The following is a 27,568-nucleotide window of genomic DNA, read 5'->3' as shown; positions in this document are numbered from 1 at the left end:
AAGAAAAACTTGGCTGAGAAGCAGAAATGTCTTTCAAAGAAAACAAGAAGAGCCTGAAGTCTCTCACTACCTTTCCTGGACAGCTGCCTTCTTTCGAGGTGCCCAGCTCATTTGCCTGGATTCACCACAAGAGAAGCAGCTTCTAACTCCATTCCATCAGCCAGAGCAAAGGAATATCACTTTTTGGAAGGTAAATTCAGGGGGTTGGTTTTTGGATGATGAGTTTCTGATAGTCCTCCAGAGTATCTTCACCCCAAAGTATAATTTCATAAAAAGGCTAATGTGTTGTCAGTCTGTAAAATACACTTTTATGAAATTTCATTTTCATTGAACCTTCCTGTTTCCTTCCTGTATGGATTTAATGAACTTGATGGTATATAACATTATACTTGGGCTTTAAATTATTAAATTCCCAGATATTGGTGTTTTTTAATGATTGCCCCACAGAAGGTATGAAGTCATAGCACATTAGTAATCATCTAAACCAGCCATCAATTTTGCAACTAAAGTGTATCAGGCACCAGAAGGTGAACGACTTGTCCACAGCCACACAGGGACAGAGGTGGGGACAAGTCCAGGGCTCTTCTCACTTCTCTGGTGGCCAAGAAAGGGCAGTATTTTAAAACTTGGGCCAGAAAAAGTCAACATTTAAAAATCATTTTAGGGGGCAGGGTAATAGCACAGCGATAGAGTGTGTGCTTGGCACGCACGAGGTCCTGGGTCCAACACTCAGTACCTCCATTTAAATAAATAAACATATAAACTTAATTACCTCGCTCAAAACATAAAAATTAAAAAATAGAAATCATTTTAAATCTCTGTTGGCTTCCACAATGGATTGGGTGAAAGGTAAGGGAGGAATCAAAGGATAGTGAATAAATGAATGGAGAAGAGAGCCATTTATTTAATTGTTCCTAATTTTGAGAGCTATTCAGATCCCATTAAGGGCATAAAAGGGACAAGCCTGCTCAGAGATTGGAGGTTTGCCTTCCATGACTGCAGCAGGACTCCGTATTTGACCTGGAACATGGGAAGAAGAGGATTTTGCTTCACCCAGAGTCAGTGATACTGTATCAACCAGTCCCTGCCATTCTGCAGTTTCCTCATGCGTCTGCCTTAGAGTCACAGGGTGTTTCCCGCTGAACCTAAGCGTCTCCTCCAAGCCACATCAGCCCCTCAAAATCTTTCCTTCTGGGCCTCTCCCAGAAATAAGTTATGATAGACGGTATAAAAACCAACTCCTTCAAGCAGAGAAACACACCTGGCTGCCACAGGAGGCCAAGGCCCTTGGCAGGTAAGAGTCATTAATTTTAATCTTTCCTGGTTTCTGTGCAGTTGATGATGAAATTTCCTAAAGACTTCTCAGAAAGCTTGGTACTGGATTTGGACTTGTCTTCATCAGGCATTTTCTGTTGCCAGCTCTGGCTGCCACCCTGGCAGGTCATCCCCATTTTGTGTAAGGGAGAATGTGATTGAATCCCTTTGTTGGATAAGGAGGCATTTCTGAGTCTGAAAACTGAGTCATAGAATCATAAACTCTTAGGGCTAGAAGGTACCATAGATCTCTCATCCATCCTGTTGGGAACTGAGGCTTCAGAGAGATCACAGGTCCAGATCACACAGAAAGTTGGGGGAAATTAGTCACAGAATGACACATGGTGTTCTTGAGACTGGTGTGATATGATGCGACCACCAAACTATAGGGAAAAGTCTGCAGTGTTTTAAAGGGTTCCCTGACCCAGGGCTCTCGGATCTTCATCTTGTTTCCAGCAGCTCATGCTTCTGACAGCAGCCCTGAACATCTAGTTAGCCCTGAATGTCTAGTCTCAGGTGTCTTTAGTGCCGTATGGACACTTGGTTCTCAATCAGATTTATGAATGCAGCGATATTTAGATGGGCTTTGTCTTGGGAGAATGGAGTGGTTGAATCAGTTTTTTTATTTTTAAATGTAATTAGGTGTCCCAAACCCTATGGCTCAGGTGGATTTTGTTCTGCAGTAGACAGTGTGATAAGAACTCTCTCTTCTCCATTCTTCTCTTGATACTGGAACTGCTCAAAAGATCAAACAGAGCATTCGGGGGGTGATGGGGTGTTTGTTGATTTTCCTACTGGCCCTTCCCACCACCCTCAACAGACCTCTCACCATTCACGGAAAAGAATCCTCCTGATGCCTTCCCTTCTCAGTCCTTCCTGTAGCCCCCATGGTGACTTCTGAGCAAGTCTGAGAGCCAGACTCTTGGAGGTCGTGACATTCAGTGTGGTCAGCAGAGCAGCAGCATCGGCATCACCTGGGAGCTTGTTGGAAGTACAGGCTCTCAGGCCCCTTCTAGGACCTTCTGAATTAGAATCTGCATTTAACAAGTTCCCTAGGTGATGAGTAGGCACATTAAGGTGGGAGGACCCTGCTAAGGGACCATCACCACCCTCTGCCTCTGCACCCTCCAGATGTTGGATTTCTCTGCCCTAGGGGTTTCATTCATTCAGCAAGTACTCAGCACCTATTTTGTACCAACACTAGGCTTGGGCACTGGAAGAAACAAAAGCCAGTAAGATACAGCTCTTGAGGAGCTCATGATCTCCATAGGGGAAACAGTAACATGAGATATGAGTAAAGCACTGTGGGAGGACAGAAAAAGAAATGGCCTAATTTGGCCTGGAGAAATCTGGTACACTTCATAGAAAAGGTGGCACTTGGCCTGGGTTTTGAAGAATGAATAGGAGTTTATTGGGCAGAGAAGGCATTGCATAGGAAAGAGCTCTGTCTCCAGATAGTGCTTCATGTCCCAGGGAAGACTCCAAGCTTTGATGCAAACCAAAGGGCTTGGGAAATGGTCTCTGCACTGAGCATGGTGATAAGAATGTGGGTAAATATTCAAACATCCCAGAAGCCTCTTGGCTCTGGAGTGTGCCTCCAGGATCTTTCTGCACACCCCCTGCCGCCAGTGGCATGAACTTTGCTTGGCTCGGCTTTCTGTCCCATATGCTTTGTTCACGCCCACCAGGAAAGACGGTCAAGACATGGAAAATAATTTAGCTTTGGCCTTGAGGTTCCCACCTACCACTTTTCAGTGAGGGAAGTATGAAGGGGGTTCCAAGGAAAGGAGAGGATAAATGAGTATCTAAGGACCTTTTCCTGTTCAGATTTCTCAACTTTTATTTCTTTGGCTACGATATTTTTCTTCCTTGGTCTCTCTCAGATGATACATCTTTTCATAGACTAACCTTTTAATTTTTGTTTTTGATTTATTATAAAATACATTAGCCATTGAAAGAATAATATAATGAATACTTGTGTACCCATCAGTTCTCTTAAAAAAAAAATCAATTATAAGGGGCTGGGAGGAGAGGAGGGGGGAAATGAGAGTTGGCATTTAGCGGGTGGAGTTTCTGTTTTGCAAGATGAAATAGTTCTAGAGATCTCTTGTACATCAGTATGAATATACTTGTCACTGTTGTACTGTATGGCTAAAAATGGTGAAGACAGAAAATGTTATGCTATGTGTTTTTACCACAATATAAAATAATATTGGGGAGGGTATAGCTCAGTGGTAGAGTGCATGCCTAGCATGTATGAGGTCCTAGGTTCAATCCCCAGTACCTCCATTGAATGCATGAATGAAGAAGAAATAAACAAATAAATAAATAAACCTAATTACCCCCCCAAATTTTTTAATAATAAAATAATATCAATGATGCTTTTTATTTTCCAAAACCATCATCTTTGTTTTCTTGAAAGGCTAGATTTCTGCTGGCTCAGTGATCTCCTCAAATCACAAAAAGGAGGACAATGTTTCCACTCGTAGAGGTGTAAGGACAGGAGCCCACTGAGGAGTCAATCTCAACTGTCTGAGATTTCCTCTTGGGAAAAAAAAAAAGTGCTGGAGAGAATCTTGACCAGATAGGCATTTATTCATACTTTGTCTTTTTTTTTCTCGAGTAAGCTTACAAAAAGTACATTCAACAGATAAAAATTATTTAGGGAGATCATCAAAGATCAGAGGGAAAGACTGAGGAGGTGTGGGGGTGTCAGGGGGGCCTGAAATTATCTGGTCCAGATACACAGGTCTCCTTTTCTGGAGATTATCCAGAGAATGCCTGGAAGACCACCTGGATGGTTTCTCAGGCAAAACTCCAGACCCACGATTCCTCTTAGGGAGCGTCAAGTAGATCTGGAGAGGGCAGCCAATCTGAGGACCTTCTCCAGGGTGCGTTTCTGGAGTTCAGTCAGTGAAGGCACACTATGGGGACCTCTTGTGAACACAGTCTAGATACACCATCATTCCATCTGTATTCCATGGCCACCTCCAAGGCTGGAGCTAGTATCTCCTTGAAAGATATTTTGGGTCTATTCCACCAAATCTAATGAACACCCTAAGCCCCAAAGCAAACAAAGCTGCATGCTTTTAATCTGACAATCTAGGGTCAGAGTTTAAAGCTCACGATGCAGGGGTTAATCGAAGAGCTGGAATCTCTCCAGGCAACCTGGCACACAGCTGTGAGCTCCGGGGAACCTTGAGCTTTGTCACAACTTTCATTCATGTGTTCCCATCAAGATGGCTCTCTGAGAGGGGGTAAAGCCCCTGCCGGCTTCTGAAGGTAGAAACTGAGCATCTGTGTCTCTGGCACATTCTCTTGTGCTGGGCCAGAGGAGGACGGCTTTCATCCTGAGGGGAAAGGGGAAGGGGAACTCCTAAGATGTGTACCAGATTTGGTAACAGCATTTGTCACCGGTGACAAGACAGGTACAGAATCTTGAGTCACAGGCTGTCAGAGCAGAATCAGACATCCTGGGTCACTTGGTCCAACCCCCTCACATGGCAGGCCAGGGACCCAGAGATGTTACGTAACCTGCCCGATGTCACAGAGCTAGTTAGAGCACGTGGAGAACTACAACGTAGGACCTCCTGACCCCGAAGCCTGAGCTCCTTCCTTTCCATCTCTCAGTACCTACCGTGGACCTGCACACACGGGAGATGCTTAGTTACTGTGGTTTCCCCTCCTCTGCCCCAATGTCAGGGTGTCTGGCATTCTCTGGGCTGTTTTTGCTTTATCATCCCCTTTCTGTGATTCAGCTCCCCACCATGGGGACTCTCCAAGGCTCACGCCATGATCCTGGGTCTCGTTTCAGTGATACGGGTCCTTCTCCATCTCCCAGTCCTTTTGGCTTCCCTGACCTTGTTCCAGGCTGCAGCATCTGACACCAATGGTAAGGGCCACTCTGTGTTGATTTCCCAGGGTTGCTGTAACTAAGGACCACAAACTGGGTGGCTTAACACAACAGAAATTTATTCTCCCACAGTTCAGGAGGCTGGAAGTCCAAAATCAAAGTGTTGGCAGGGTCATGTTCCTCTGAAGACTCTAGGGAAGAATCCTTCCTTGCCTCTTCCAGTTTCTGATGGCTCCCAGCAATCCTTGGCTTATAACTGCGTCACTCCAAGCTCTGCCTCCATCTGCACATGATCTTCTTCTCTGTGTGTGTCCTCTTCTCTTTTTATAAGACTACCAGTCACTGGATTTAGAACCCATTCTAATCCTGTACCTATATGATTTCATCTTAATTAGGTAAATCTGCCAAGACCCTATTTCCAAATAAAGTTCCAGTTGGCATATATTTTGGAGGGGCATTATTTAAGCCACTATACCCTCCTTGTTTAGAGACTATATCCTGCCCCCCCAATCTCCAGACCCCAGTACGAGTGAAAACAAGGAATCTCACTTTTACTCTATTCCATCCCCTTCCCTACTTCAGGGTCCTGGTGATCAGCCAAGCCCTTTGATGGACTAGCTTACGGGTCCGCCTCACCAAGAACCAAAAAAATCCGCACCAGCAGCCAGAGCCAACCTGAGTGGTCACAGACTTTCTGAATCCCATCACTGGGTCCAATTAGCTCTCAGTATCTGCAGGTTCTGCATCAGCAGATTCAACCAACAGTGGATGAAAAGTAATCAGAAAAAAAAATTCCAGAAAGCTCCCCCCCCAAAAAAATACCCACTCTTGCAATTATTTATATAGCATTTACATTGGATTTACAACTATTTACATGGCATTTACATTGTGTTGGGTATTATAAGTAATCTAGAGATGATTGAAAGAATATGGGAAGATGTGCATAGGTTATATGCAAATACTATACCATTTTATACGAGGGATTTGAGCATCCTGGGAGGTCCTGGAACCAAATCCCTGTGGATACTGAGGGATGACTATATTGTAGTGGACTCCTGAGAACAACACTGACAGCTTACTGAGAATCAGAGAGTATTCTTACCATTCGAGGTTTTTTCTCCTGGTGAATGTTTTCAATCTTGATCTTCTGCCTGCTCAGATCTGAGGGGTGGGTTAATGGCTGAGAAAGAGGGAAACAGAAGCAAAGGCTTTTCCAAAGAGTGGAGTCTGATACCCTGCTCCTTGCTCCTCCCCATCCAAGCGCAGACCACCGCTGCCGCCATGTCTGACGCCGTGCGTCAGGTCAAGGCTCACGTCAACAAGGCTTTCCTGGATTCCCGGACCAGGTAGGTGAGACGCACACACCGCATGTGTCCCCCTTCCTGGGCTTCCCATTCATGATGAGCACACCTGGGCCAGCCCTGACAAGCCAGGGAGCCAACGCAGTTATACAACCTGCTCTTCCACCCTCACCTGCGGGTGTGTGTGGCAAGTAGGAGTAACAGCCCACAATTCCTAAATCCTCAGCCTCTAAGTTACCGTGAAGGGGATGTCTAATCTGACCCTACAAGCACTTTCTTCCACGTGGCTGAGTGATTCCTTGGGTCACGCATACCAGAGTCTCAGAAAGCCTGAGGGGCCACCTTTCTCTTGCCTCCTGGGGCTTCATTCCTCCTTGGCCCTTGAGTAAACTCTCAAGCGGTCCCATAACCTTTGGGCTGACTTTTAGAGGACAAGATGTGCTCTGGTCACTTCTAGTCCCAAGAACAGTGTCCTTTCAGGAATTCAAATGTCGGCATCAGAAGATGAAGCCCAGAGCGTCTCACTTTCCTCAGCTCAGCGCTGCTTCCTGCTCTCACAGTGAGAGAAGGGCGCCTGGTCGTTTGTCCCCCTCCCCCAGCCCAGGTTTCTGACTCTTAGGGGTAGAGCTGGGGGAGGTAGGAGGGGGGCAGGATGGCAAAGTCTAAGTCACCGGGACAACTTAATGCCTGAGGGTGAGGGTGGAAGGGGGGTGGGTCAGAAGCGCCTTCCCTCCTTGGGCACTTTTCGGCTCTCAGAGATTTGCTGCCAACTCTCTGACCCAGAGAAGTTTCCGGCCAGCAGCTCACAGCTCCAACCCTCAGCCCAGGAGCCTGGGGCTCACTCCCTCTCCCCTCGCCACACCTTCTTGAGTCAGGTCCTTTTTAAAGAGGCTCCAGGAGACTTTCCCCTGCTGCTGGAGGATGTGCAGATTTGGGGCCCAGTGCCGCCCTGTCTGGCTTACTCTGCTCTTAGGTTCAGAGCACCAGCCGCCTCTTCTTTTCTTGTTTTCTTTAGGCCTTTTGGGCAGGTGCCAATCACCAGCCACAAACACACAGTGGAGCTGCCTGTTAAGTCCCTTGTCACTAGAATTAGTCCAAAGAGGAAGCCCCATGGTGGCAGCAGGGAAACCATCTCCGAATGAAAATTCTCTCTCCCTCCCTAATGTCAATCCTGTCAGAGCCTGAAGGTGGGGCAGAATAAAAGCCACAAAATCAGTGTTCAGCACCTCCCTTGGGAGTTGCGCAGCACAGGACCACCAGCCTTGCTTTCAAAATTGCCCCCACTGGTTAGGTCTTGGACTTGGGGCCTCGTGGAGATGTCAAGAATCTACGTTTAAACATCTTGTTCACAAGCACCCAAACAAACAATCCAGCAACTCACGATCTGTGAGAAAGACAAGAAAGGAAATAAACAGAGCAGTGGCTGCGGCTCCAGGTGCAGGGATCTGGGAAGCCAGATGGAGGGCGAGAAAGAGCCAGCCATGTAGAGAGCTGGGGGGATGGCATTCCAGGGTCTGGGAACAGCAGAAGCAAAGGTCCTGAGGCAGGCAAGAGCTTAGGGTGCTCAGGAAACAGAAAAGAGGCTGGTGCTGGTGGCAGTGGTAGGAAAGGAGGAGCACGCAGGCAGAGCCTGAGGACCCAAGAGTCAGAGGCAGATTCGTGGGTACCAGGGAGGAGGAGGGAGGGATGGGACGTGACTGTTCATGGGTGTAGGGTCTCCTTGGCAGGTGATGAAAATGTTTGGGAACTAGATAGAGGCGGTGACTGCACAAGGTCACGAGCATGGATGCAGTAAGCATGTGGATTCACACACATCGTCAGGGAGCCAAGAAAGTGCTTCAGTCAGAGAGCAGCCTGGCCTGCTTTTCATTTCAAAAAGCTCCCTCCGGCAGTGGGGTGGAGCTGGACGGGAGAAGGACAGGAGAGGAGCCAGGAACCCAGTTAGGAGTCTGCTGAGGCCATCCAGGTGGGGGAGGATGCTGGCTAGGTCGAGGGTGGAGGCCTAGAGATGGAAAGAGTTCCTCCAAGGCCCTGCCTCCCCCCAGGGAGCCCCACCCTGAGGCAAAGCAGGAGGTACCTCCCGGGTGAGTCAGGTTCAGGCAGGAGGCTGCACGGAGCCCTGGCCCAGGAGGAAGGAAGGCGCACATAGGACCTTGCATGGGAACTTTCGGTGAAACCCTGGGAGGCCCAGCAACCCCACTTTCTTGTTCGTGGGTGGGGGACCCTTTGGGACCTGGCTGATGAAGATGGTGGCCTGGTGCTAAGGCACGTGGCTTTATTCTGTGCCAGAGTCCGCTCTTGGCCTTTCTCATTCCTTCCTCCCTCAAATCCTATGCAGTGCTTAACCCAACTATAGGATTTAGCTGTTTTTGAGGCCAAATGATCAAATTGCATGGTTACCACCATTATCCACATTTTGTGGATAATGAAACTGGGTACAGAGAGGTTGAGTAACTTGCCCAAAGGCCACCAGTAAGTAGCAGCAGGAGTCAAACCCAGACAGCATGTTGCAAAGGCCACGGGCGCTGGTGTCAGCGACACTGATTCCCAGTTCACAGAGGAGGCACAGCTCACTGGGAGGTCACATCCATACGCCCATCCTGGTGGAACCAGGGTTCAAACGTGACCTCTAGGCCCAAACTCTAGGTCAGTGCTGTCCGATACAGGAACCACTGACTACATGCGGCTACTGAGCACTTGAAATGTGACCAGAGCACCAAGGAACTGAATTTTTAATTGTATTTCATTTTAATGAATTTCCATTTAAATAGCCAAATGTGGCTAGTGGTTACCAAACTGGACCTGCAGGAGTCTGGGTCCCTGGGCCACAAGGTCTCCTGCAACAAAAGGCAGCAGGTTTATCTTCTTGGGTTCTTTTTCACCAAGGTGGAGGGGAGGTTAGAAGCACGTAGGTCTGGTAATTAGCCACGTAGCCCCTCAGGCTGAGACACCAGGCCCCCTCACACCTGAAATAGAGTTAATAACCTGGTCTACAGGGACAGGCCAGGTGTTACAGCCTGTGCAGTTCACTCCCAAAGCAGGGATGTCTTTGTGAGAATTTGAGCCACTTTCAATATTTGAGTCTTAGAGCCTTGAGTCTAGAGGGGGTTCATGAAGAGTCTTACAGATCGTCTCCTGGAGTCCCCTCATCTCACACATGAGGAAGCGGAGCACCACAGGGTCTGGAGGTTCTCATAGAGGGACTTTCTGACATCTTGCCCTTAATCTCCAATTTCTTAGTAGTAGAAGGGTTTTTGGCTTCTCATTTTATACATGGGAAATTAAGAATAAAAAGGCTGAACATCCGGCCAAATAAATGGGCAGCAAGAGGCTGGATGCTCCAGCCACGTCTAAACAAACCCCAGTCTCACTCTAGGGCCAGGTGGAATTAAGGATGCTTTCGTGGGCAGAACTGGAGGCCCAGAGGCATGGTGTTTCTAGAATTCTCAGTCCATGAGGCTCGATGAGAGGCCAGCTCCACGGTCAGGGGTTTCTTAGCCTAAATCCGTACATCCTGGGACTAAGGTGAGTTTGAGGTTCCCCAACAGATCTGGAAGCAGCCAGCACAGCTGCCACCTGCCAATTCTAATTCAGGAAGGGCTCACCTTCCTCTGCCTGCCTTCCCTCAGAAGCAGACGTCACAAAGCTTAAAGACATGCTGTAGCTTCCTCCTCCCAGAAGAGATTTTCCAGAGGCATCAGAAGAGAACACAGAAGTGGGGGGAGGTCTCTGGCGTGCTGTCCACCCCCCACCCAGCTCCTCCCTACACACACGGCGCCTCACACCCCTTCTACAGGGTCGAAGCCCGGGGGCCAGGTTGTGACTCCCCCACTGCTCTCAATTGTAGGCTGAAGGCTGCCATGAGCTCTGAGGTGCCCACCACTCGACAGCTCTCAGAGTACCTCAAGCATGCCAAGGGCCGGATGCGCACAGCCATCCACAATGGGCAGGTGTGGGAGGAGTCCTTAAAGAGACTGTGGCAGAAAGTGACCCAGACCAACGTCACAGGTACAGAAAGCTCACCAGCCCTCTGATGGCAAGAAGGGGTCATCTCGCCACAGGGGAGAGCAGAAGCCAGCAAAAGCTGCATTTCCTCTTGGGAGCCATCGCCTCTCTCTCTCCTAGACCTGCAGAGCAAGGAGAGGCTGAGTTCAGCGACGCCCATGCTCTTTCCTGCAGAGAGAGGAACTCAGGCCCAGCAAGGTCCCACTGCCAGCTCGCAATGAGGGGACATTCATGCTCTTTGTTATAACGCCATCTGTTAGGTCTCTGTTCAGAGGAAGGACTAATGTCAATAAACAACAGTTCCTTGTCCCAAACCACAGTGTCACCACTTCCGCCTGTGAAAGGGCCAGTTTAAGCCACCTGTGTTGAGGGGATTTACTGGGATTATGTCACAGGTGATGAGATTTCCCTCTTGTTCTGGGTGCTGTGGGGCTGAAACAATGAGCTGATGGACTGGTCATGACCTCCCCAACCCCTCCGCCCCACCCCCTACTGAATGGCACAGCTCACGGAGGGTCACGGAGGGAGGGGATTGGTCATGACTCGAGGAAGAGGCTACAAGTTCTCCCTGGGCAAACATCAAGTGGATGAAGATCCCTGGCCTGGGTGTTTGGGCAAATTCCAAAGTTGCAAAAGAAGGAAACTGGGACAAGGTAGGGAGAAGCAGGGAGAAGTTTGGACTCCAAGATTCAAAATGTGCTGGGGCCTCTGCCAACTTTCACAAGTGAGCCCCCCAAAGAAGCCCCCAGAGCCAGACTCCCTTGCCTCCCTTTCACTGCGGGCACTGGGATGGAGCACAGCCTGCATTAGGAGGTCTCTCCATTCTGTGCCCACGTGGAAGCTTCTGATGCCTAAAGCTTCCCAATGTGTTATCCTCCCAAGACCACAGCGCCCCTCACTTAAATCCTGCCAGGAACAGGACCACCACAGAAACTGGAGAGAGTCCAGCCCAACTGGTGTCCACAGAAACACGGAAAGCGGAGGAAGAATCCAGCCCACTTGGCATCCCTTCTCTTTCAGACCCCAGCCTGGACTTGACTGCACTCTCTTGGGAGGTGGGCTGTGACGTCCCAGTTTCCGTGGTGAAATGTGACGAGAACAGCCCTTACCGCACCATCACAGGAGACTGTAATAACGGGTGAGTGGCCATGGGTGGGTATAGAAGGCAGGTGCCTCCCATCCCCACAAACAGCCCACTAGGCTCAGCCCACCTGCCCAGGCCACCTGCCCTGCCCAACCCAGCCAGGACTTTGCCACTTGGACATTACAGGCAGAACTCCCACTGCCTTACCCTCCTGGACTAGCGTCCCACTGGAATCTGTGCTGTTGGAACCCCCCTAACTTCCCCACCTTCTAGAGACCACTGTAACCCACTGGAAGCAGCACCTTTCCCCGGTGCAGAGGAGCCCCGCGCCTTCGGAGGTGAGAGTAGCCCAGACACCCCACAGTTGAGAAGCACCTCCTCCGGGCCCCCTATCCCTTGTTCAGAGGCTCCAGGTCCTTCCCCAGGGGATTCCCAGTGGGGTTTTCAGACAAGCAGATCCCGGGGCCGACCGGCCGAAGCTGAGGACGGGTCTTGCTGTTTCAGGAGGCACCCCGCCCTGGGAGCCGCCAACCAGGCGTTGGCGCGCTGGCTGCCGGCAGAGTACGAGGACGGGCTCTCCCTGCCCTTCGGCTGGACGCGGGGGAAGAGGCGGAACGGCTTCCCTCTCCCGCTGGTGAGCGCAGGCCCGGGGTCGGGGAGAGCTCCGGGCAGGCAGGTGAAGGATGGGAGTCAGAAGAGAAGGGATGCACTCCCCAAACACTCAAGGAAAGGAAGAAGAAATAGGTGGGAGGACAAAGGGTGCGCGGTGGAGCCGAAGGCGGAGAGATGCAGATTTGGAATGGCTCCCTGGAAGTGTTCCCCCAAGTGCCACTAGAGGGCAGCAGAGCCCGGGTCCCGGAGCCCGGTTATGTGATGGTCACTTCCCAGCTGCCAACAGACCAGGTGCCCTGGGGTTTCCCAGGCAGATGGCCTCCCTGCTGCATCCCGCTGGCGCCTGCCCTGTCCCATCCCCTGGAGTGCACCAGCAGTTGTTTGCCTAGAGGTCCTCTCTGTTGGCCTCATCTGACTTGGCAGGCCCTCTTCCCAGAGCCCCTCCCCTAATCCCAGACACCGGGCATCTCCATGGCACTGGCTTCAGAAAACAGCCTGTCTTTCTTTTTCCCTCTCCGAGTGGAAAGGGCACTGGCCTTGCAAGCCATCCAGTCATACAGACCTGGCCCTTTGTGGCTGTAGGACCTTGGTCAATTGACTTCACCTCTCTAGGACTCAGTCTCCACATCTACAAAATGGGAGTAACGCCACCTGCCTCACAAGCTTGTCGTAAGGGTGAAACACACCTATCATATCATAGGTACTCAATAAACTGCAGTTGAAGCTAAATCCTTGAAGCATCTTCTCCTCCCTCTCCTTCTCTCTCCATCCGTAGGCCCGTGAGGTATCCAACAAGATTGTCGGCTACCTGAATGAAGAGGGTGTTCTGGACCAGAACAGGTCCCTGCTCTTCATGCAGTGGGGTCAGATTGTGGACCAAGACCTGGACTTTTCCCCGGACACGGAGCTGGGGAGCAGCGAGTACTCCAAAGCGCAGTGTGATGAGCACTGTATCCAGGGAGACAACTGCTTCCCCATCATGGTAGGCCACTGCAACTGCGCGTCCCTGACAAACCCCCTGCCTCCCTAAGGTAGCAGACGTTCCCCACCAGGCAGTCAGCCAGGACCTCTTGGTAGATCTTGAATGCTGATTTGACAGCTTCCCAAGCCTCACACATCTATTCATTCACTCACTCGTTTACTTAGTAAATAGACATTAATCATCTACTCCGTGCCTGGCAAATGAGACACTGTCCCTTCCCTCAAGGACGAAGGGTCTGTGTAGGAAATGGATGAGTAACCACTAACAGCAAAATTGGGAAGCGCTGGGGAGGGCCGTCTGAGTCCCCGGTCCAGCAGCATTTGGTGTCACCTGGGGTCTTGTTAGAAGTACAACAAGATATTGTTGTCCAAGACATTGGGAAACAGAATCCACATTTTATCAGGATTCCCAGGAGATTCATTGCATACACAGTAAAATTTGTGGAATGTTGCTATAAGTCACCATGGGGTCCAGGACGGCTCCTTCCAGAAAAAGCTGAAACCTGATGGATGAGTCAGAATGAGCAGCCGGTATTTATGGGAATTTCCAGCAGGAAGGACAAGGAACTTGCCATGATGCACCTTTTCTTCAGGGATTTTACAGTTAGAGAGTGATTTCTTTACTGAAATAAATCAAGGCTGTGAGCTGTGTTATAAAGAACATGAGCTATGGAGTGAAGTCACTCTAGCTCTGAATCCCACATCTTTCCTTTGCAGTTTGTAAGTTCTTGGGCACATGACTCAACCTTTCTGAGCCTCGGTTTTCTCCTGGGTAAAATGGGACCAAATTACCTACCTTACAGGGTTTTATGAGGACCAGAGTGAGATAAAGTATACATAATGCCTAGCACATGGAAGGGCCAAAATAAACAAATGGTAGCTGTTGTTAGCAGTTATTATTAACAAACCCTTTCCTGTCTCGTGTTCTGCTTCCTTGTGCCGGGGTCGGAGGACTCCCTCACCACCAAAAATTTGGAACCTTTGCTATAAAAGATTGGATGAATCCCTTCAGCCCTTTTCCACAGCGGGACGTCATGAACTTCAAGGTATTGGGGGCCCAAGACGTATAGTGTCAGCAGGAGGCACCAGGAGCCAGCGTGTGGTCCCAGGGTCCCAGGAGGACACCATCAGCATTTTTGCCAGCTGCATCTGGACCTGCCCTGGGGTTACCAGCTGTACCACCTCTGCCCAGTCACCCTAATGTCTCTGCAGTTCCCGCGCAATGACCGCAAGGTGATGACTCAAGGGAAATGCATGCCTTTCTTCCGAGCTGGGTTTGTCTGCCCCAATCCACCTTACCAGTCTTTGGCCCAAGAGCAGATCAACGCCCTGACCTCCTTCCTGGACGCCAGCTTAGTGTACGTCTCTGAGCCCAGCCTGGCCAGCCGTCTCCGTGACCTCAGTAGTCCGCTGGGCCTCATGGCCGTCAACCAGGAGTTCTGGGACCACGGGCTGGCCTACCCACCCTTTGTCAACAAGAAGCCGAGCCCCTGTGAGGTCATCGACACCACTGCCCAAGTGCCTTGCTTCCTGGCGGGTGAGTTTAGGCTGGGAACAGAGGCGCCCAAGGACAAGGGGGTTATCCTGGGGACTGAGAGCAGAGGGAGGCCAGAAAAACTTCACGAGGCCCCTGGGCAGCCTCTGGGGAGGCTTTACCATTGTTCCTTCTCATCATCTTCTACAAAAACACACACCGAGCCACCACCACCCCGGGCACTGTCCAGGACTGGCAGAAGGGCCCAGGTGAATACAGAATCTAAGAACGTATGTTCACTGTAAAAATAAATAAGAAAATTCACAAGATCCCGCCACCCACAGATAATCATTCTTAGCATTTGAATGCCTATCTTCCCAGGTTTTTTTCTATCCCATCGCTCTACATTGTTTTACATCATTGAGGTTGCACTTGAAATAATGCTCTGTAACCTGATGACTTCCCTTCATGCATCACATCATGAAACCATCTTCTACAGTGGGCTCTTAAGTGGCTGCCTGGTATTCCGTGACATTTATTATCATAATTGATTTTTGTCAACCCGATTTGGAGACATTCAAGTCATTTCTGGTTTTCCTGTGATTTTTTTGTTGTTGTTTTTAAGTTAATGAGCATCCTTGTTGATGAATCTTGGTGCACACTTAAAAAATTTTTTACTAAGATAATTTCCTAGAAGAGGAAGTTCTAGATGAAGAGGAAGATATAGCTTTAATGCTTTTTATAAACTTGGCACAAAGCCCCTACTCCATACAGCCCGTGCACAACCAAATTCTCATTCTGGGGGCTCCTGTCCTCCTGGTCCTCTCTGCCTTTGGCTTTTGGAGGCTTTCTCTCTTCTAAAGATCCACTCCCCCGGGGCAAGCCCCCTGCCGCCCAGACATGGCAGGAGGCCAGTCTGTAGGGCCAGATCTTTTCTTAGCTCTGTCCCTGCATCTCTCACATCAATCCAGACCAAGCCTTTGCCTGTTTTCCCCCCCAAAAATTACCCAGTACGACTAAGCATTTGTGAATTTAACAGACTTTCCTGAAGATTGGAGGACACAAAGAGAAAGATCCGGTCTTGCACCATCTATCTGACCTCCCATCCTATTCCTCCGTCCCTCCCAATTGCCTCTATCTCATCCTGTATTACACAGAGGAATTGGACCCTACTCTCAAACTTGGATTCCTAAAACCTTCAAAGTTGTTCCACACAATGAAAAGCCCCTTGTTTATTTGTGGGTCCCATCTTGGAAGGCAGTTGGGATTTAATTACCAAATTTTAATTTTTTAATGTCACCTGTAGTCTTTCTGTCAGTCTTGAGGGTCGACCTTATTAGCCCCATTTTCCCAGATATGAAGACGGTGGCTTAGAAATGTGAAGTCTTAAGTCACACGGCTAAAAGTGTGTGTGTAGAGTTGAGATTCAAATCTATGAATCCCAACCCTGATCTCTTTCCACCTGACTTCCCTTAAATTAACTGGAAGGAGGGGCTTAGGAGAGGTTCTCTTTGGGACATTGTCACTGATTTCTTCTTGCAGGTCCCTGGGGTCTGGGGTTGCTCCGGGGAACCTACCTTCCTACCTTGCAGGCTTTCAGGAGATTCCTGAGCCTCAGAGCAGATCCTCCTGGCCACTTCCCACAACCTGCTTCTCCAAGAGCACAACCGTCTGGCCAGAGAACTAAAGAGACGCAACCCTCGCTGGGATGGAGAGAAGCTCTACCAGGAAGCCCGGAAAATCCTGGGAGCCTTCATGCAGGTGGGCCCAGGAGCACTGCGCCACACGCCAGCCTCGCTCCCGCTCCTGACCCTGCTCTCTGCTGGTCCCCACACCTCCCGCTAGCCCCTCTGCGTTCCCCCTTGCTCTGCTGCTGCTGCTTTCCCATCATCTCATTCTTGTAAACCTCCCCTGTGCTTCTTCTGCCTCTCGGCCCCAAAATGAGTCCCTGGATTCCGAGTACTGGAGAGTCAGTCTCACGTGATCACTCAGTGTGCCTACCCAGGTGCCCTCATTGGGACCGTAGGCTCCATCACTCCTGGGACTGTGACAGCACACTTATTCCAGTTGTTTTGATCGGATTATCTTCTTTAAAAATTTTCTGCACTTAAGCCACATGTCACCGGCACAGTTAATTGCTATTGTTGATTGGCCAGTTGACTAGAAGGGATGTAGAAAGGGCGATATGTTGATTCTTATTTTTTAAACATTTTATTTTGAAATAATTGTAGATTCTCAAGAAGTTGTCCAAACATGTACATGCACCTCCCCCAGTGTTAACACTTTGCAGAACTATGTCACCAGATCACAATCAGGAGGTTAACACTGATAACAACTACAGAGTTTATTCAGATTTCATCATCTTCATGTGTGGTGCATGTGTGTGTGTGTGTAGCTCCAGGCAATAGTATCACATGTGTCGTTTCATGGAATCACCGCCACTATAAAGATACCTAACTTCCATCACCACAAGATGCCCTTGGGCTACGTTTTTATAGCCACAGCCACCCTCCCCCTTCCCATTTTCCTAACCCCAGACAACCACTAATCCATCCTCCATCTGTACACTTATGTTACTCCATGAATGTTATATAAATGAAATCATGCAGTATGTGTTCTTTTGAGACTGGCTTTTCACATTCAGCATAATTTCCTTGAGGTTCATCCAAGTCATTGCATATATCAATAGTTCATTCCTTTTTGTTGTTGAGAACCATCTCATGCTTTGTTTAATCGTTCACCTATTGAAAGACATTTGGATAGTTTCCAGTTTAGGGCTATTGTGAATAATGCTGCCATGAACATTCATATCTATGTTTCTGCAAGAAAATAAGTTTTTATTTGTCTGGAATATAAGCCCAAGAGTGCAATTGCTGGGTCATATGGTAAGTCCATTTTTAGTTTTAAAAGGAACTGCAAAACTGTTTTCCAGAGTGGCTGTATCATTTTTACATTCCCATCAGCAATGTATGAATGACCCAAATTCTCTGCATCCTGGTCATTATTTGGTGTCATTACTAATTTTTTTTCACCCTTTCTGTTAGGTATGTAGTGATAGCTCATGGTGGTTTTAATTTGCATTTCTCTGATGGTTGATCATATTGAATATCTTTTCGTGTGTTTTTTGTTATCTGGATATCCTCTTCAGTAAATACCTGCTCATGTATTTTGCATATTTTCAAATTGGATTTTGTCTTTTAATGTTGAGTTTTGAGAATGATTTATATATTCTGGATACGAGTCCTTTGTCACATATGTGACTTTAAATATTTTCTTCCAGTCTGTACTTTGTCTTCTCATTCTCTTAACAGGATCTTTTGCAGAGAAAGAGTTTTTCATTTTGATGAGGTCAAATTTATCAGTTTTTTTCTTTCATGGATTGTGCTTTTGGTGTCAAGTCTTTACTCTTTCCCTGGTCCTAGATCCCAAAGATTTTTCTCCTGTTTTTTTTTTCCTAGACTTTTTGTAGTTCTATGTTTTACATTTAAGTCTGTGATCTATTTGGGGTTAATTTTTGTGTAAAACATAAGATTTAGGTCAAGGTTCATTGGTCGGGGGAGCTACGGATGTCTAACTGCTCCTGCACCATTTATGTAAAGACTGTCTTTCTTCTATTGAACTGCTTTTGTTCCTTTGTCAAAAGTTATTTGGGCATGTTTATGTGAATCTATTTCTGGATTGTCTGTTTCATTCCATCAACCTATGTGTCTATTCCTACACCATTACTACAGTGTATAATTAATAACTATTAGTAACCACATAATAAGACTTAGCATTGGGAAGAATGACTCTTCCCACTTTCTTCTTCTTTTTCAAAATTATTTTGGCTACTGTAAGGTCTTTCCCTTTCCATATATATTTTAAAACAGGCTAATCTATGTCTACAAAGAAATCTTACTGAGATTTGGATAGGAATTGTATTAAAATTATAGATCCATTTAGGGACAAATGACATCTTTACAATGTTGAATTTTCCAGTAGATAAACATAGTATGTCTCTCCAAGTATTTAGATTTTCTTTGATTTCTTTCTTCAGCACTTTGTAATTTTTATCATCAAGAGCCTACACATGTTTGTTACATGTATACCTGAGAATTTCATTTTCTTTGGAGGAATTATAAATATTACATCTCTTATTTCAGTTTCCACTTCTTATCAGTGTATAAATATATAACTGATTTTTTAATTGAAGTCACTCAATACTAGTCAGTTTACAATGTTGTGTCAATTTCTGGTGTACAGGGAAAGGGTAAGTTGGGAGTTTGAAGCTTGCAGATAATTGACAATTTTTATCTGCTGATTCTGTATCTTATGACCTTGCTGAACTCAATTAGTTCCAGGAGTTCTGTAGATTCCTTGGGATTTTCTATATAGATAATCATGCCATATGCAAATAAAGGCAGTTATATTTCTTCATTTTAAATTTCTTTTTCTTCCCTTATTACAGTAGCTATAACTTCCTGTACTATATTGAGCAAGAGTGGTGAGAGCAGACATTCTTATCTCCCAATAATAGAAGAAAAGTATTCAAGTTTTCATCATTAAGTATAATGTTGGTTATGAATTTTTTGTAGCTGCTCTAGATGACGTTGAGGAAGTCCTGCTCTATTGCCTAGTCTACTGAGAGTTTTTGCCATGAACAGATGTGGTACTTTGTCAAATGGTTTTTCTGCATTGATTTATATGATCATATGATTTTTCTTCTTTAGCCTGTTTTGCTTGCTTTGGGTTTATTTTGCTCTTCCTTCTAGTTTATTGAGGTAGGAACTTAGAGTATTAATTTGAGAGCTTTCCTCTTTTCTAACAGAAGTATAGTAAGTGATATAAATTTCCCTCTTAGCACTGAGTTAGCTGCAGCCTACAAATTTTGATATGTTCTGTTTTCATTTTCACTCAATATGTATTTTCTGCTGTTATCTTCTTTCAGACTTCCTCTTTGACCTGTGGCCTATTTAGAAGTACGTTATTTAATTTAGAAGTGTTTAAACATTTTCCTGCTGCCTGTCTGTTATTAATATCTAGTCTGATTCCATCATGGTCAGAGAATATATGATTTCATTTCTTTTAGATTTGTTAAGGTATATTTTATAGCCCTGGTATGGTTATCTTGTTGAATGTTCCATAGGTCCTTCGAAAATATTTTTATTCTGCTGTTGTTGGGTGGTGTGTTCTATAAACGTCACTTAGATCCCATTTATTGGTGGTTCTATTCAGTTCTGTCTCCTTGCTGATTTCTCTCTAGTGGTTCTATCAATTGCTCAGAGTAGGGTGTTGAAGTCCCCAACTATAATTGAGAATTTGTCTATTTCTTCTTTCAGTTCTATCGATTTTTGCTTCATGTATTTTTGCAGCTCCGTTGCTTGGTGAATAAACATTTAGGATTGCTTGATCTTCTTGATGGATAGATCCATTTTCAGCATGCAATGTCCCTTTTTGTCCCTTGTAATCTTCTTTGCTCTGAAGTTGATTTCACCTGATATTAATATAACCTCTCTTGCTTTTAAAAATTAATGTCTCCATGATGTATCTTATTCCACCAGTTTCAACCTACCCATGTCATTATGTTTGAAGTATGTGTCTTATTGACGACACATAATTTAAGTCACTTTTTTAAAAAATGTTTTTTAATGGAGGTGCTGGGGATTAAACCCAGAGCCATGGCCACTTTTTTTTAATCTGCTCAACCAATCTCTGTCTTAAAATCGGTGCATTTAGATCATTTACATGTATAGTAATTATTGACGTGTTAAGGCTTAAATCTGCCATTTTATTATTTGTTTCCTGTTTGTTCCCTGTTTCTCATTCCTCTATTATTGTTTTCCTTGCTTTCCTGTAGGTTATCTGAACACTTTTTAGAGGTCCATTTTGATTTTAGTATATCACTTTGCATAGTTTTCTTAGTAATTGTTCTCAGTATTGTCATATGTGCGTCATATCAAAACCTACAGGTGTCAGTGTTTTATCACTTTCAGTGAAGTGTAGAAAACTTAACTTCCATTAGGTCCCTACATTTAGCACCACATCAGATAGTGCTTTAGCCATAAACTATGATTAAAGAAACTCATAAGGTAGAAAGTAATTCAGTCTGTTTGCTTCTATTTTCCATTACACTGTTCTCATTTCCTTTCTGAAGTTCCCAGCCTTCTTCTGTTATCATTTTCTTTATGCTTAGAGAGTTTCCTTTAGCCAGTTTTTGAGGATACATCAGCTAGCAATAAATTCTCTTTCCTTCATCTGAGAATGTCTTTTTTTCGTCTTTATTCTTAAAGAATAGTTTTACCAGATACTAGATTCAGGGTTGATAGTTCTTTTCTTTCAGCACTTGAAAAATGTTGTACCACTTTTCTCTGTCCTCCGTGATTTCAGATCGGAAATTTACTGTTATTCAAATTGGTGTTCTTTTATAGGTAATGAGTCATTTCTCCTTGGCTATTTTTAACACTTTATATTTGTGTTCAGAAATTTAATTATGATGTGTCTTAGAGTAGCTTTCTTTGGATTTATTCTGTTTGAAATTCAGTTTCTGAAATCTGTAAAGGTATGGGGAGGTTTTCAAACATTATTTCTTCAAGTACTTTTTCATCCCACTCCCTTTCTCCTCTACTTCTGGGACTCCATTAATATGAATATTAGATCTTTTATTATTGTCCCACAGAACCCTGAGGTTCTGGTTTGTTTGAGGGTTGGGGGGCAGTTTGGGGAGTTTTTTTCTGTCTATTTCTCTCTGTTGCTCAGATTGACTGAATTCTATTGGTCTGTCTTCACTGTCACATCCACCGTACTACTGGGTCTAGCCAACAAGTTTTTCATTTCAGTTAGTGTATTTTCAGTTCTATAATTTCAATTTTTTAATAAAATTCTACTTCTTTGCTGAGATGTTGTTTTTTTCATTTGTTTCAAGATAACATAATGGATTGTTGGAGCATTTTTATGACAGCTGCTTTGAAATCTTTATCAGATGATTCCAACAGCTGATTCATGTCAGCATTGGCATTAGTTGATTGTCTTTCCTCACTCAAATTGTGGCTTTCCTGGTTCTTGGCATTATAAGTGATTTTCAGTTGTATCCTAGGCATTTCAGTTATTATGTTAGGAGACAAGATTCTTGATCCTGTTTAATTCTTCTGTTTAAGAATGCAGTTACTCTATTTAGGTTTGGCATGTAGGTTCTGGCATACTTTGTGAGCTTTAGTTCCAAAGATAGTTTAGTTTCCTGAGCCCTTGCAATGGTATCCTCATCTGCTTCATTCTTCTGGTATGTCTGGGGTTTCAACTCAATCCCTGTTGACTCTGTCTGTAGGGTAGGAAGGTACTTTCCTGGCTCCCTTCTGTTGCTAGGAAATCTTCTAAAGGATCAGAAACCACTGCACCTGAGTCTCTATGCCAATGGATGAAGAACAGAGAGACGGGGCTTTACTGCTGCAGGCAGATCAGACCATTCACCAGCCTGGGTTGTGTATCAAGAGCAAAGATGGCTAATGGTTTGGATTGTGAGGTGGGTTTGAGGGCTCTTTGCTAGGTCCCTGCTGAATTTCCCCTGACCCAGTCCTCTCCAGAAAGAGAGAGAAGGCTTTTCATAGCTTCTTTTGTCTATTCCTATTGGAGCTTCCAGGGTGCCAGCTTCTCACGGACCCAGCCTGGGATGTGTAGGAGTTCATCTTATTGTCATTCCTCAAGTCCTGAGGTTCTTATCCAGTTCACCTTCTTTCCAGCTTTTACAGTCTATTTATTGTTGTCTGTTGAATAATTTCCAAGGTTTTTAGTTCTATTTAGTGGGGAAGACTAAGGAAAAATGAGTCTACTCCATCTCATTCTGGAACCAGAAGCACATGCTCTTCACCATTGAAGATCTATTTCCATTTATTTCTTAGAAAAGTCTCCAGAATTCAACATTTATTATGAAAATTTTAGACTCAGAAATCTTGCTGCTAGAGATGTTTGTAGGAAATCATCCAAAGAATTAAAAATATCTACGTAAAGACTATCTGAGTTGAGGCTTATATTCGTTTGGTTGAGCTGTCATAACAAAATAATGCAGACTGGGTGGCTTACACAACAGAAATTTATTTTGTCTCACAGTTCTGGAGGCTGGAAGTCCAAGATTAAGCAGTTAGCGGGTCTAATTTCCCCTGAGGCTTTTCTCCTTGGCTTGGCCGTGTTCCCTCTGTGTCCTCACATGGTCTTTCCTCCATGTATGCACTTCTCTCTTCTTGTAAGGACACTAGTCTTATTGGACTAGGGCCCCACCCTTATGACATCATTTAACCTTAATTACATCTTAACTGGCCTTATCTCCTAATACAGTCCCACTAGAGTGTTAGAGCTTCAGCATATGAATTTGAGGGAGACGCAGTCCCACCTGCAATGAGGCTTCTTGGACTACAGGAGGAAGAAGCCCACCCAGACTAGCACAGGTGTTTTGTATTGGCTCACCCTAGACAAGTGGAAGCAGGTAAGGGTTCCTCCCGGAACCCCTGGGCAGGGACTGTAGCTGGGCCTCAGAAAGGGTTAAAGCCAGAGCCTGGAAACCATCTGGAATTAGGGCAGCTACTCCCACTCTGCCTCTCCTTCCTCTCTGCTCCTCTCTTCACTTCTCCACTCTCCTTCTCTGCAGATGGGTTTTCCCTGCTTTTCTGCACATGGTAGGAAATGACAGCGCATATCACCCCATCTGTCCCTCAGATCAGCGCCACCAGAAACAGTCTAGGATAGCTGCCTCTGAAATCTAAATTCCTGAGAGAGAGAATCTGACTCACCAGCTTCGTCTGGTGCCACAGCTGAGCCAGTCACTGTGGCCAGAGGCAGGGGTCTGTCCCCTGCTGACTCCCACAGCCTGAGGCTCAGACTGCCTTCTCCAAGGATGACATCCTTAGATCTAAGCTGCTGAAGAAATGGGCAGCAACCAAAGAGTAAAACAATAAAAGAAGGACCCACGAGTGCAAGAGAATATCATACACATTTAATTATATAATAGTTGGGAGCTAGGTAGAAATGTGAGAAACTTAAAGTGAAAAAGCAGAATGCAAAAGCATGCATTCTCCAGGGTTACAGTTATGTAAAACTAGGTATCCTGTAGACAAAGATTCGAAAGAAGAAACAATTATTATAATTATTGAGTTAAGTGGTGGCATGATTTTTCCAAATTTTCTCACTTTATGTTGGTTCATTGTTTTGAGCAAAACAAAATGAAAAACAGATCTCTCTGTAGTGCAGCATTTCTTTGAGAACTGGAGGTTGAATGAACTTTCCTTGGTTACCCTGTGAATCATTCCTGTGGTTCTTCATTCCTCTCACCCTGGCCTATGGGGAAAAGTTTAATAATATGACTTCATCATGTTAAAGTGATGCATAAGGACTGTCACTTTAGCTTCAAAGTCGTAAACTTATAGCAAAGATGGCAAAGAGAGTACATCTCAAGGGCCATATTAAAGTGACTGATTGGTAAAGCCTACATGGAGACAAATTATGAAAGAGCAGCAGAAAGTATGTCGTGATCAATTAGTAATGTCTGCCAGGGTCATAGGAAGGGGAATTGGACACATGTGCTATCCATTAGCCATCCTTGATTTTTGACCAGTCATCCCTCTTGGCAGCGGCTTCTCTCCCACCTCGCTCTGCAGAGGTTTTACGTCTCCTCATGCCCTTTTCTCACAACTCGTTTTTCCTTCCAGATTATCACCTTTAGGGACTATCTACCCATTGTGCTAGGTGATGAGATGCAGAAGTGGATCCCTCCATACCGAGGCTATAACAAATCTGTGGATCCCCGAATCTCCAATGTCTTCACCTTTGCCTTCCGCTTTGGCCACTTGGAGGTCCCCTCCACTATGTCCCGCCTGGATGAGAATTATCAGCCATGGGGTCCAGAACCAGAGCTTCCCTGCACACCCTCTTCTTCAACACCTGGAGGATAGTCAAAGATGGTATGTCCTTTCAGGGCAGCACCTGGCTGTCTCACTCTGCAGCCTGCTTCTGGGGAAACCTGGCTTGGAAGTCAGACTCCATGCACTTCCTGTGTGACCCTGGGCAAGTGAATTCACCCTCCTTGAGCCTCAGTTTTCTTATTTGTGAAATGGGGACAATAATAATACCTATCTCACTAGGCTATATAAAAATTGAAATATATGGATAGAACTTAGTCTGCAGTGGTTCCTGACACACAGAATGTGGTCACTAAATTTAGCTATTATTCTTTACTTTCTCCTCTGACCTTTAAGTTGCTGAATTTTCTCTGCTTTCTTTCCATGTCTCGGGCTTCTCTGATTGCTGTAGAAAGAATGCATGGGTCTGGTAAATAAACTGCTCTTTCTGCCTTCTCTACGGCTTTCCACCTCCATTAAGTGCCAAAGGTTGGACACAGCTCCGCTTAGGATTCCTGGGCTGGGCTGTAATGAAATTGGCTTTCCTTAAGTCCTGACAAATCAGGGCATTTGTTTTCTGCCATCTCTTCCCTTGCTGCACAGTTCCTTGCGGGAACATATGTCAGGAGAAGGAGCCAATTCTCTGAACTAGAGCTTGGGAAAAAGTCCCTGAGGCTGATGCTCATGCTGTCACCCCCGGAGTGCCCCCTTCCCTCCACCCCGAAGGCGTGCAGTCTGACCTGGACCCCGGCCCCCAGCCTACCCTGCAGGCCACAGCAGGCTCTTCCCTCCCCACTTCCAGCCCAAAAGGTTCAGTTAGCTCTTCTTTCACCTACGAGAAAATGTCTGGTGGAAGGGGCGGACAGCAGTGGACGATGTCCCCAGCCTACCCCCATCCCCATGAGGGCCTGGTCTCCCTGCAGGTGGAATTGACCCTCTGGTACGGGGCCTGCTGGCCAAGAAGTCCAAGTTGTTGAGTCAGAAGAGAATGATGACGGGCGACCTGCGCAACAAGCTCTTCCAGCCCCCTTACATGATCCACGGCTTTGACCTAGCCGCCATCAACATACAGCGGTGCCGGGACCATGGGATGCCCGGTGAGTGGGCCAGGGGTCCAGCCATGCCTGGGGAACTTGTGGCTGCTTCCCAGGGTTCCTGCGGACTCTCTTCTATAGCCCTGAGGCTCTGATCAGTTTTAAAACAGAAGACCAAGATGCCCATTTTTAAAACTTACTTTGTTCCTCTGTGAAATGGAATCTTCCAGTCTCCCTAATGCAGAGACCAGAAAACACATCTGGTACTATCTTTGAGCTCCTCAGACGAAAAAGAAATCAACAACTGACTTCTAAAACCAGTTTTAAAGCCCCAAAAATATTAAGAAATGGATCGTAGAGGGAAAGCAATGATTTTTGGGCCTTCTTAAATGTAGTACTTAAGAGCCACACTGCCTGGGTTCAGATCTCGGCAACACCTTGTCTAGTGGTGTGACCTTTGGCGAGTTACTTAACATCTCTGTTCCTCAGTTTACATATTTGTACAGTGCTTGGAGTAGTGCCTGGACCCAGAGCAAGCCCCAAAGAACCTACTAGCCCTCTCTAGGCTTCAGTGCCACAGTATAAAACAATGGCTTCCTTCCTGCCTACCCTGTCCCAGAGGTTGCGAATCCAGACTTTCTGGGGCTGATGCAGTGGGCGTGTCCCCCAAAGAGACTGTGGGCAAGAAGTCCCTGGGATGAGACAGCTTCAGCCTCTCCGCCCTAGGGTACAACTCCTGGAGAGGCTTCTGTGACCTCTCACAGCCCCAGACGTTGAAGGAGCTGCATGCAGTGCTGAAGAACAAGAAGCTGGCTAAGAAGCTACTGGATCTGTACAGGACCCCCGACAACATCGACATCTGGCTAGGGGGCATCGCTGAGCCCCTGGATAAAAGGGGCCGGGTGGGGCCTCTCCTGGCCTGCCTCCTGGGGAGGCAGTTCCGGCAGATCCAAGATGGAGACAGGCGAGTGACCCCACCGTGGGGAAGGCGGGGAGGGAGGCACTTCTCTGCGGGGGGCGTCCCGATGTCCTGCCTGAGGACTAACTTCAGACCTCGGCACGGCCCCAGTGACCTCCTACCCTTTGACAGAATTGAGAGGGGCCCACAGCTGGGCTGATGGAGAAACTCTGCGTCTGTCTCTGCAGGTTCTGGTGGGAGAACCCTGGGGTCTTCACTGAGAAGCAGCAGAAGTCTCTACAGAAAATGTCCTTCTCACGCCTTGTCTGTGACAACACCCACATCACCAAGGTCCCGCTGCACCCCTTCCAGGCCAACAGCTACCCTCACGGCTTTGTGGATTGCTCAGCCATTGATAAGTTAGACCTCTCACCCTGGGCCTCAGAGAATTAGGGGCCTGGACTCCACACTGTGTAGTAAAGCACCCTTTGGTCCATGATGCCATTTCAAGCAAGTTCAATGACCTGGTCCCTTAGAGCACCACACCCTAGTCCCAGGCCTTCTTTCCAGCAGGGTCTTTCTACACGCCCCAGCCTCGCTCCAGCCCAAGGCCAGCTGCTCTGGCCTCTCCAGCACTTCCTCTTGAATCCCACTGTTCCCATCCGCATTCCCCCATCCTCTCTGCCTGTGGAAATCCTCCTTTCTGTCAAGACTTGGACCACTTGAGATGCTTTCCAGATATCTCCCATCCTCTCTCCTAAACAAGTCTTGGCTGAGGCTGTGGCCTTTGCACGTGTATCTTTCCTCCTGTCCCCTTGAATTAGATTGTAAACGCCTTGATCCAGGGACCACAGCCTGCTTCTAAGTGTGTCCGGTAGCACCCAGCATGGTGCTCGGCACCCAGTAAGTGCTCAATAAACATCGCTGATTGACTACAGGCACTGGCAATGACCTTGTTCCCCTGGAAGACAGGCCTGGGAATCAATGCCAAATAAGTAACTAGATGTTTACAGTTCAGACGTGTCTCACCACTAAGAGGCCGTGTGCTTGAGTCTGTGCGGTGAGAGGGCACAGTTTGGTGGGATTTGCAAGTGCTCTTAAAGAAAAGGGGGAGGCAAGAGGCTCCTGGGAAAAGAAGCCAAAACCATGGAT

The 27,568-nt window shown here is 46.7% G+C and overlaps 1 pseudogene; it reads left to right on the top strand.

The window, feature by feature from the left end:
• The first annotated feature begins 1,215 nt into the window (after positions 1-1,215).
• On the top strand, positions 1,216-26,869 carry LOC140688841 (lactoperoxidase-like; annotated as a pseudogene).
• The last annotated feature ends 699 nt before the right edge of the window (positions 26,870-27,568 follow it).

Source organism: Vicugna pacos, chromosome 24, assembly GCF_048564905.1.
Source record: "Vicugna pacos chromosome 24, VicPac4, whole genome shotgun sequence".
Lineage (NCBI taxonomy): Eukaryota > Metazoa > Chordata > Mammalia > Artiodactyla > Camelidae > Vicugna > Vicugna pacos.
The sequence above is the reverse complement of the archived record's forward strand: the minus strand, read 5'-3'. Positions and strand labels throughout refer to the sequence as shown.